Below are 10,808 nucleotides of genomic sequence, written 5' to 3'. Positions count from 1 at the left end.
TAGGAGGAAGAATATATAATATGTATAATATGTATATTATATATAATATATATAAAATATATAATATATATTATATATTTTGTACATAATATATATATAATATTAAAAAAACCCAACCAAACACCAAACAACCCAATAACAACAAACAAACAACCCAATAACACCTCCCTCCTCCAATGCAAGGCTTCTTAAAAAGCCAAAGAAGTTGAGTTTGAAGAACAGGAACAAAATGCTCTATAAACCATGTTTGTACTTCCCTGGTGGTACACTGCACCTTAGCATTCCAGTCTTTTACTCTTCAAGATAAGGGTCCTGGCACCTCCCTCATGGATCGTTGCATGCTTGGAAGATACCCCAGGATGTGTCTAGTCCAACCTCCTGCTCACAGCAGGGTTGACTATGAGGTCTGAGCAGATTGATCAGAGCTATACCCAGAGGTGGAGACACCACAACCTTTCTGGGCAACCCCTGGGCCTCCTTCCAACATCAATAAAAAACAAGACAGAGAGTACACACCTGATTAGGGCACACATTTAAAGGTAAGTCTTCTTGTTTTCTCCATTTATAGGTAACCTCTATTGAAACTGGCTGACAGATCAAAGATGTAGAGAAATGTTCACAGACTTGGTTAAGAAGAAATTATCAGTGCCTTGAGGACCAGTGCCTGCAAAATTCCTGGCAGAAGAACAGATTGGAAAGAAATGAAGGCCTAGGGTGGAAGTGGAGTGAAAGAATTCCTCATAGTGATATACACAGCATGTTGGATTGACTCACAGACAGAGAAGGTGGTGAAAGCATAAGAGGAGACCTGAAGTTATGGAGATGAGCAGGACTGATAAGAAGAAAAGCAGGAGTCTCAGTGGGGGGAGTGGAGCAAATGCCACACAGACGAGAAACCCTAGTGCTTCTGGAAGTGAAGAAAAGTAGAGTTGTACAGGCTACAAGAGACAGAAAGGAGGATAAAAGCAAGTCAAAGGGAGAGGGAACACAATTTTCTCATGAGATAAAATTGACCATTATATTTGGTGAGTTTCTAGAAAAAAATAAAAATGAAAGCAGAACACAGAAGAATAAAGGCTGTGGCCACAAAAATATGGCTGTAGTCACTGCTGTAGGTGTAATCTAGTTCAAGGCTCCAGACAGTTGAGCCAGCAAGACTTATCAGTGCTGCAGAAGGGAAGAAGAAAACTAGTAGTGAGGAAATTCAGCCTGGTGAAGGATACAGGAGCAAAGGAAGGATGTGTCTGTGATGAACCCTGCCAATTCTCCTTGCTTTGCAAGAAGACCAAAGTCAGGGTCTGAAGGCAGGGGAGTGGGAGTGGGAACCGATTCACAACAAATATATCATGAAGAGGGACAGTGGCACAGAGAGACTTCAGATGTGGATCCAAAGGAACCTGGGTAAAGTTGTATTCTACTCTAACCGTGGCCAAATATCAGGAACTTTCTGCTGCACAGTATCAAAACCACGTTAACGCTGCTGGGGAAGAAGCATCTGTTCTGTGTTTCTGCTTAAAGCAGAACTCGTTACAGAGGTACCCTTAAATTTTGTATTTTATTGAGCAATACAGTGACTGTCCAGCGTACCACAAGACTCCCGGTGGAGGGGCGTGTCCTGGGGCGTGCCCACAGGGGGGACGGACGGGGCACAGGCGGCGGCGCCGGTGGGAGCGGGCGGAGGGGCTGCGGCAGCGGGAGCGCGCCCACCCCCCGCTGCCGGCATCGCCTGTTGCTGCGCCGCTCCTCGCTGGTAACTATTCTCTGTAATTGTCATTGATAGGTGGAGGAAATTATGATGGTGGGTTTATCATCATCATTATTACTGTTATTGTTGTTATTATTATTGTTATTGTTGTTATTATTATTTTCCACTCGATGCTTACGGAAAAAAGATTAAAATTAAAGTCACAATTAAACTGATCCCCCGTCGCCCGCCAGGGAGGGCCCGGGGAGAGCGGACGCCCGGCGAGGCATCCAGGGTGACTGTCTCCGCTGCGGGACAGGGGGGAGCGGTGCGGGAATCCCGGCAGTGAGCCTTCTCCCTGCGGGACCGAGGGGAGCCGTGCCGGAGTGCCGGCAGTGACCTTTCGCTGTGCGGGACCGGGGGGAGCAGTGTGGGAATCCCGGCGGTGACTCTTTCCGCTGCAGGGAGCGGTGCAGGAGTGCCGGCGGCGGTCCAGCCGGGGATGGCACGGGGAGCGGGTTGCGGTGCGTGACTGAGAACGCGGGTGCGGGTGCGGAGCCGTGCTCGGGAAGCGGACAGGATCGGAGGGGTGGGCGCGGTGCTCCCTGCTCCTGGTTTCAAGCTCTGCCCTTCCGCAGCAGTGCCGCTGGCTGTACTGGATGGGATAGTAGATGTAAAGCTGGTGTTTCTTCGTGCAAACTGGGTCGAGCTGCGCCAAACCTCTTCAAATTAACCTCGGAAATATAATTACTTTGAGAAATAGGCCCAACACCACAGTCCTGATTCGAACAAGCCCCGTTTGATCAAGTGTGATAGAAATCTTGTCTGGATAAAAAGTCTTTTGACCATGACAGAAATATAGGATAGGAGAGGGACTGGAGAGGGCGGGATACTGAAGTGGAGGCAGTTTTAGCATCTCTGATAGCTGAAAATGTTCTCTTGAGGTTGCCTTTAGGGACTGATGAGTAGTCTGCATCTGTGTTACATGAACACTAACCACCCAGAATAGTTTTCTCTGTCAGAAACTGCTTAGCTGATACATTTAGTCCTAGTATTTATTTTTAAATTAGTTTTTGTACACAGGATCCCACTAAAGACAACTTTTTTATAACTGCAGTAGTTTTGCAAATTTCTGAAGGGCATTTCCTTTGCCTCACTATGGAAATGAAGAAGCTGGTTTGCATGTTGCAGATGACTCTGCTGTTTGTCTCCAGCCTGCAAGGTTAACGTTTCCCTACCAGGCTGGCAGCAATCAATTTCCCTCTCTTTTCTCTGCTTCTCCCCTTCCTTTGCATGTACTTCACTGTATAAAGTGAGTGGAATAGGCTGAGGCAAAAATTTAGATGTCTTTCCTCAAAAAAAGCTGCGTAAATGAAATTAAAGGTATGGTCGCAACATGCATAATAGATGCCAGAGGGGAATTATTTATGTAACACACCGAAGCATTTACTTTTTTTTTTATGTAATCATCATTCAAGAATCAATACTGTGTCCGAGTGATTTATTTTATCATTGGCTTTTGTGCTTAGCGGTGCGAGATTCAAAGCAAAATGTCACAGCAAACAAATACATGTCACGTGTTTACCACGTGGAACTGCAGCTCTCCCCCGTTAGGCTGCGAGTTCTTTTGGGCAGGACCACTGGTGTCACCATCTTTGTAATGGTCACTGCGTGGTGCTCAGGGCTGGCAGGACACCTTACTGCCCGTCTGTGGGAGGTGGAATGGGGGTGTTCGTGCTTACCTTTGCGTTTGGAGTTAGGGTACAGCCAGGGTGAGCGTCCAAACCTGGGAGCCCAGACACACTCCTGAGTCCCTTGGTCATACGTAGGCGTATGCAGTGAAGATGACACCCTGAGGAAGGCTAGGAGGATACCCACAGGATACCAGAATCTTCCTGCTGAAATGTTTTGTATGTGTTCCTGCCATTGGCAGCGAAATACTGGGTTGCAGAATTCCCTTGGAGATATATGTAGAATGTTATGACTGGCAGTAGGGAAAATCTGACAAACCCTTGCCTAATTTTAAATTTTCCTTCACCAGAGCAGTGACTCAAGCAGGGTTATTAGTTTCACCAACATGCAGGAAGCCAAGCATTTGGTAGGTGGGACATTGGGTCAGCCCAGGTACAGCAGATAATGGTCCTTGAGCTTAGGCTTGGCCAGGTCTGGGCTTGGGCTCGATCAGGTTTGGGTTTGGGCTCGGGCTCAGCCAAGTCCTGCCTGGTACCCACTGTCAGGGACAGAAGGGGAAGCCTTTCCTGCAGTGCTGACTCCTGGCTCTGCAGCTGTGTCTGAGTGTCTGTATGGGCCAGAGCTAAGGGAGTATGTGGATCCCAGACTGAAAATTCTGCTTATCGAATACAAGAGTGTGACTTAGGCTTCCTCTCCTGAGGAAGTTTTCCATTCTGTATTTTACAAGGAGGATGAAATTTTCCTCTTATAGGTATTTCTGGCAAAAGTTTTGCAAGCTGCAGTGGGATTGGGTTTTTTTCTTTTTTTCAGGTGAGAGGAATAAGATGGCCTTTGTGTTTGCAAGATCAAGGCCTGTCTTTTTTTGTTTCAGCATAAAAGACAATTACAAGAGCTTAAAACTCACTCAAAGGGCTTGTGTGAGTTTTACCTGGTGGGAAAGGAGCCATTTTCCATTATCTCTTCCAGACCCTTACCACTGTGATGACAGGGACCATGAGGACAGCTGGATGGTGTGACAAGATGCATGGGAGAGTCTGTGGCCCAGGTCCCCAGCAGTGTCTGCCACTGATCTCCATCAGAGATCTGTTTCGGGTTACTGGTGGGATGATGCTTCCATCAGCTGCTTCCAAAATTATCACCTCTATTCCTTTAACAATGGTTAAGATATACTAATTATGAGTGAGAAGGTCAGCAGTAGTGGCAGTCCAACAATGGAGTATGCTATACATCTTATTCCTGAGTTAGAAAACAAGATGAAACTCAGATGAGACTTCCTTTACCACATCATGCACTGCTTCCACACTGCTAATGCTTTCTCCCTCACATCCCATCATCATCTCTATTGACAGACCTGCAATTCCTGAATTTTCCCATGTGCAACTCACACTTCAGGTAGCCCTTGCTAAAGAATAAGCTCTCAGAAAACTCATACCCTCTGATCATCCATTCAAAATCAGAGAAAGGTGCAGTGAGGAACCATGGACAGGGTTTTGTGAGAGCACATGCTGGGAGATCAGAGGGAGGAAATCAGAGCCAAATGTCTTTTGCTCTTTGCATGCACGTATGTAACGTGTATTACTACATAACCAGACTTATTTATTTATGTAGGTATTTATATATTTTACAGATAACCTGCAGGTTTTTCTCAGGAAAATACAATAATTCATCAGAAATTATAGTCTCTTCCTTGTTATTAGAGAATCCACATTTCAGTTTTGAGTAATGGATGAAATAAGTACCAGTTGTAACAGTGTGGGTTACCAAATGGAACGAATTTCATGAGGAAGAAATGCTGCTAGTCCTCCTACTGACCTTTAGTATTGTCAACATAGGGAGCACACAACTGGAAGATTCACAAATTGGTAATAGTATTATAAGTTGAACTTGAGGGATAGGTTTCTAAATTGATCATGGACTCTGCAAAGAAAATATCTACTTCTTTTCTCTCAGTATTTTGTTTTTTTCAGACTCTCCCCGTGCTGCCTGTGAGCAGAGCCTCTGACTCAGACATCTCTCAAGACCCATGAAGTTGGTCCCACTGCATGCAGGCTTAAAAGTCTGAGTTGGATGTTCAGTGTTAGGGAGGGGAATACTCCCCATGTAAATGTCCGCAGTCTGTAGGCTTTCTCATTTCCTTTCTCCTTTACCTAGTGACCTGAACCTTAGTATTTTCAGTGCGTTCATTTCCTTCTCACAGGAAGACCACTAGTCCTTTTATTTCTTATGGGAAGAAAACAGCCCACTTAATCAGCATTTTGAATAAGCCTGATTTGTTTTTTAATCTACTCTAGTCATATTTCATCTGTTTATATTGTGATCATCCTTATGCTTCTTTTTCCTAGGATTTTACTCTGAATAAATGCTTAACATATTTCCCTAGTTTAAAAATAGTGTAATTTTGTTAGTTTTCATTACTGAACCTTCAAATTTACTCTTCCTTTCCTATTGTGATATTTTAGTGCTAGTAGACCTTTAAGTAGATTGTGAATGTGTGCCCTTGACTACTGCTGTTTCAGGAAGCCACCAAAGTTGTTTTACAGGCTTTTTTCATTAAAGAAAATCTCAGAAGAAGGTCAATGCATTTAATTTTGCTCTTGCAAGCCCTTTTCCTGCAGAAAGTGGACTGGTTTAGCTGGGAACACTCATACACATGAGCTAAGTGTGCTTTTACACCAGGAAAGTTTCCTTCCTCATAGCATTGAATTTTAATGTAACCCACTGAATATGAGATTTGGGTAGGTGAACTTCAGAGTTCCCATCCAACCAACATATACACAGTCTATTTAAACTGTGTAACACAACTTGGAAAAGCATGGTTAAAACTGTAGTGTCAAAGTGTATTTGGGACAACAGTGTGGCAGCACATGCCATTTACATCACACTTAAATCAGAAAGTCCAAAAGCTTCTGGAAAAGGAGGTCAGCATAGTTCTGGAACTGATTTCCCCAAAGATAAAGCACTGTAAATGCAGCAGTAAAAATTATTTGTTTCAGAGAACTGGGTACTTTACAAAATGTTTTTGTTCCTCTAGACAGAAATAGCCATATTTCTTATCATAGTGGATTTTTTTCCCTCATTGTAGGTCTTGTCACCATGCTGTTTTATTGCCTAATATTGAAATGAAAGCAGTTCTGTTAACTTTTTAGAAATGCTTATTGCCACATTGGGATTGAATTGCCTATCCCTCTCAGGGCAAAAAAATAAAACAAAAAAGTTTCATTGTCTTGTGTGTACTGGTAAAAGAGAGCCAGTGTACTGAGTAAGAGAGGAATTGAGTGGGAAAAAAATCCAAAAAAAAGCCAGTTACTGTCTTTTTTTTTTAATAGTTTTATATGGTCATCATGTTAATTAACAAGGAAACAAACCCCAGTGTCTGCTCTGAAGCAGAAGTCTCAAATGGAATCACTGAAAACATACCTAAAAATAGTATCTTTGGAAGCAACTTCTTTGTTTCATGATTAATTGAAGAAACACGAGAACATTCTCTGATTTTTATACAGAAAAGTTCCTGAATGATTAACTCTAGGAAGTTGCTAATGTAATTTTTCTTTTGCTTATGGGAAGAACTCCAGAAATGAGATTTCAGTGTATCTTACAGACAAATGCTTCTTTGCACTTACAAGAAAATAAATAATTTATGCCATAAATCAAAATCTCTAACTATACATCTTTTACCCTACTTTTAAATTCAAAAGCATCTGTACCAACTGTCAGCAAACTTTTCTAGCACTTTTGCCCTGTTATTTCCTGTACAATTCTTGCTTGCCTGACATCCGGTAAAGAAGTGATTTTTCTCTTCTTGCCCTCCCCATATGTTTGCTGCCTCTACATACATGTGAGCGTCATGATTTCACTCTTCAGTGTTTTCACCTCTATATCCAGGTCAGAGTTTTCAAAGTAGAACTTAGATTTCAGATTATGCAGTTTAAGAAATCCAGACATTCTAGAATCTCAGATTTCACCTAGTTCTGCTTGGAGTTAGAAAAAACAGCAAAGGACCACAAAATAAGCAGAAATAGCTTGAATTACATTTTCTGGCACAGTGAGGTCATTTGCATGTTAGTGACTTGATCAGCTTGGCTTTAATGAGCAAAGTCAGTCAGAACTGTGATTAACACAGGAAGCATGAACAGGGACACACAATGAGCAGCATCAGTGCATTTATTTTTGCCTATGAATTAAAACGAAAGAGTTTAGCATTCTTAAAAAAAACCCTTACTTTCTCCTAACAGCTCTTCTCTTGGACCCAGCTCATCAGGAGGGGCCTTTACTAACTGCTCTGTGGTAAGGCTAGGCAGAATAACTCCTAGCTTGGATGAGCTCCTCTTGCTTAAAAGGCCAAGAATCAGAGGAAAGCATCCCACTCACCAGGTACCCAAAGCCAAATGTCTTGTCAAGGTGGCTGATGGGGTTGCCCCTGTAAAGAAATCATCTCTGAGTGTGGGAACAGGCTCCCCTTTGCCTGGTGAGGGATACCTAAGGTGCCATCAATTGATAAGCCTGGGGGCATCTGCTGCCTATGAAGTGGTGCAGTAATAACATAGAATCGCATGGATAGATGGTGCCAGGGGACAATGGGGAAGAAAAAGAAACACCATACTACTCCCTTCCTGATGAGGCATGGTTGTCAGCCACTGAAGGTCTCCCATGCTCATGAAGAGTGTGTCTCAGAACTATCATCAACCATAAACTCTTTAAAGAGAAGCTGTCTTCGAATATGCATGTCAGTAGGAAGCCTGATATTTGCAAAAGTTGCTGGGTTTTGGGTAGTATTGGATGTGTTGTCAGTATGCACAGGACATTTGGGCCAAATAAATAAAAAAAGTCCTCTAAGAAAAAATATTATTTTGCACATTTTACTTCTTGACAATTGTAAATATTTAACACAATGGGGCAGTAATCAGTTTCTTTATTCTTATATTGCAAACACAGTTCTTGTATTGTCTGTTTGCCTCAAAAAGAGATTGCTAGGTCATAAAAGAGATACCAAAGGAGAGATACTTCCCAGAAAATGAGAAAGAGATTTGTAGTCAATCAGAGAGGGAAAATGTCCTTACCAGAGATTCTTTAGATCCACCTCCAATCTCCTGTAAGTAACAGGGTAACTGACACTTTTTTACATCTGGTTTCTAGTATCAGAGGGAATCAAAATATTTGTTAGTATTAATAAATTTTTAAAAAACAAATAACACCCTTGCCCTTCCTTCTTTTCATTTTGGGCATTCATTCTGTTAGAAAGGCAGTGCAGTCTTAATGCTGTGATATACCAGTGAGCCCCAGTAATTTTGTGTGAATGCTACATACATAGGTGAGAAAACAATTTTTCAAGCATATTCAGAAGCATCCCTTAGATAAGGACTGGTGTTTTACACTGGTTTTCACATAACCACTATTGGCTGCCCTTGCAGCAAAGCTGTAAATGCCCAACTTGCAGTTCTTATTTGCATCCCAATGTCCAGTCTTCATCAACATCTACTTTCAGAATTACGTGTCCCACATAGACAAGCAGAAGGTCAGAAGAGGAACAACCGTCCAATGATTAGACCACTATTTCAGACTGTGGGAGAGCTCTTTCAGACAAATATGTTATATATATGTCCTTTTTCTTTTTTTTTTAAAAAAAGAGAAGTAGAATGCATTAGTCAGCAGCAGCTTGGTTGTGCTAGACTTCTTTAAATAGACTCAATTATTTCTCAGAATCACAGAATTTCTGCAGTACTCTGCCTTCATTGCATCCATGCACAGAGTTAAATGGGTTTATGCACCAATGGTAACCAAAAATCCTAGTAGCTGCAAGAGAGGTATCCCTTTAGGCTGTGACCACCATGTATCTGCCATGTATTTATCCTCTTATCCTTCCTCTCAGAAACTTTCTTGCTGTAGGATTTGAGGGCACTCTTGCGTTGGCCCAGGTGCACAGAATCCATGCAATGGTGTTGTCACAGAAATTATGGACAGAATCATGGAATGGTTTGGGTGGGAAGGGACATTTAAAGATCATCTAGTTCCAACCCCCCTGCCATAGGCAGGGACACCTTCCACTAGACCAGGTTGCTCAAAGCGCCATTCAAACTGCTCTTGAACACTTCCAGGAATGGGGCATCCACAACTTCTCTGGGCAACCTGTTGCAGTGCCTGACCACCCACACAGTAATTACTTTCTTCCTAATATCTAATCTAAACTTGTCATCTTTCAGCTTAAAGCATGCCCTTGTGAAAATTTTCTAACTCTCTTGTAGGCCCCTTTAGATGCTGGACAGCTGCTAGAAGGTCTCCCTGGAGCCTTCTCTTCTCCAGGCTAAACAACTCCAACTCTCTCAGTCTGTCTTAGTAGGAGAGGTGCTTCAGCCCTCTGATCATCTTCATTACCCTCCTCCGGATTTGTTCCTGCAGGTTCATGTCCTTCTTATATTGGCGTCCCAGCTCCAAAGCTGGATGCAGCACTCCAGGTGGGGTCTCATAACAATAGAGTAGAGGGGGAACATCACCTCCATCAACACTACTTTTGATGCATGCCAAAATAATACAGCCTTTGCTTAAATTCTGACATTTTTCAGGGGCAGGTAGGAAGACCTGCTGAAAATATGTCCTTCAGTAAAAGTTGTGGTTTAAGAATGCAGTGTGTGCTGCGAAGGAAGGGAGACCACAAAGTTTTGTGAGGAGGATGCAGAGCAGCTAGTGCATGGGATCTTAGGAAATGCACAGCAATTTCTTTCTCATTCATAAGTCAACATCTCTTGCACTCATTGCTGGAACAAACCCCTAGGCATAGAGTAACAATAGCACCCTGGTTTATATGCCAGCTGTCCTCATGTGCCATGGCCAGAAATGCACTTGCCAAAGGTGTCCCTGGGCTTTAAGCAGAGAAAGCCCACAGTGCTGAAATCTCACAGAAAGGGAAGTGCACTTACTTTTAAAATGAAAGTTAAGAGCTCTTCAGCAATGGAGGAAACAGAGATTACAACATACAGCTGAAACTACTGTGGAAATGTAAACAGGATGAACTAAATCTACTCTTAGCAAAGGCACTTGTGAACCTTTGTTGAAATATGATTTGCAAGCCAGATTCTGCATGGTGCAGTTGGGAGCGCATTGCAGTGTTTGTGTGCTATACAGGAGCATGGTGGGTCTTATTTCTCTGAGAAAGGAATCAGGAGAAGACTGGTTTGTAGGGGATTGTTGCAGGCCATCAGAGCCACCCCACAGTTTTTCTTTCTCCTCCTGATGCAGTTGCAGGAGCAGCTCATGTGCATAGGAGGGAGAGGAACCAGGCCAATCGGTGGGATTTTGTTCAGCGTGAGATCTTTGCCTGGCTCTTCTGTAGTTTGTCTGCCCAGTGTTTCTAACAGCGAAAATGGGTATTTCATTGCACACTACTCAGTCATGTAATATATAGTGCTGTGAAGAGCTGAAGAACATATTTAATTAAACC

General features: G+C 42.8%; 1 protein-coding gene across 1 annotated transcript in view; it reads left to right on the top strand.

The window, feature by feature from the left end:
* Positions 1-1,690: 1,690 nt before the first annotated feature.
* Positions 1,691-10,808, top strand: part of LCP1 (lymphocyte cytosolic protein 1) — a 49,432-nt gene continuing 40,314 nt past the window's right edge. Inside the window, exon 1 of the mRNA XM_027674350.1 lies at positions 1,691-1,750. The gene's annotated coding sequence lies outside the window, so the exon portion shown is untranslated. The remainder of the gene's footprint in view (positions 1,751-10,808) is intronic.

Source organism: Neopelma chrysocephalum, unplaced genomic scaffold, assembly GCF_003984885.1.
Source record: "Neopelma chrysocephalum unplaced genomic scaffold, ASM398488v2 Primary Assembly neopelma1_25, whole genome shotgun sequence".
NCBI classification, from domain to species: Eukaryota; Metazoa; Chordata; class Aves; order Passeriformes; family Pipridae; genus Neopelma; species Neopelma chrysocephalum.
Note: the sequence above shows the minus strand (reverse complement) of the source record. Positions and strands in the feature narration are given on the sequence as shown.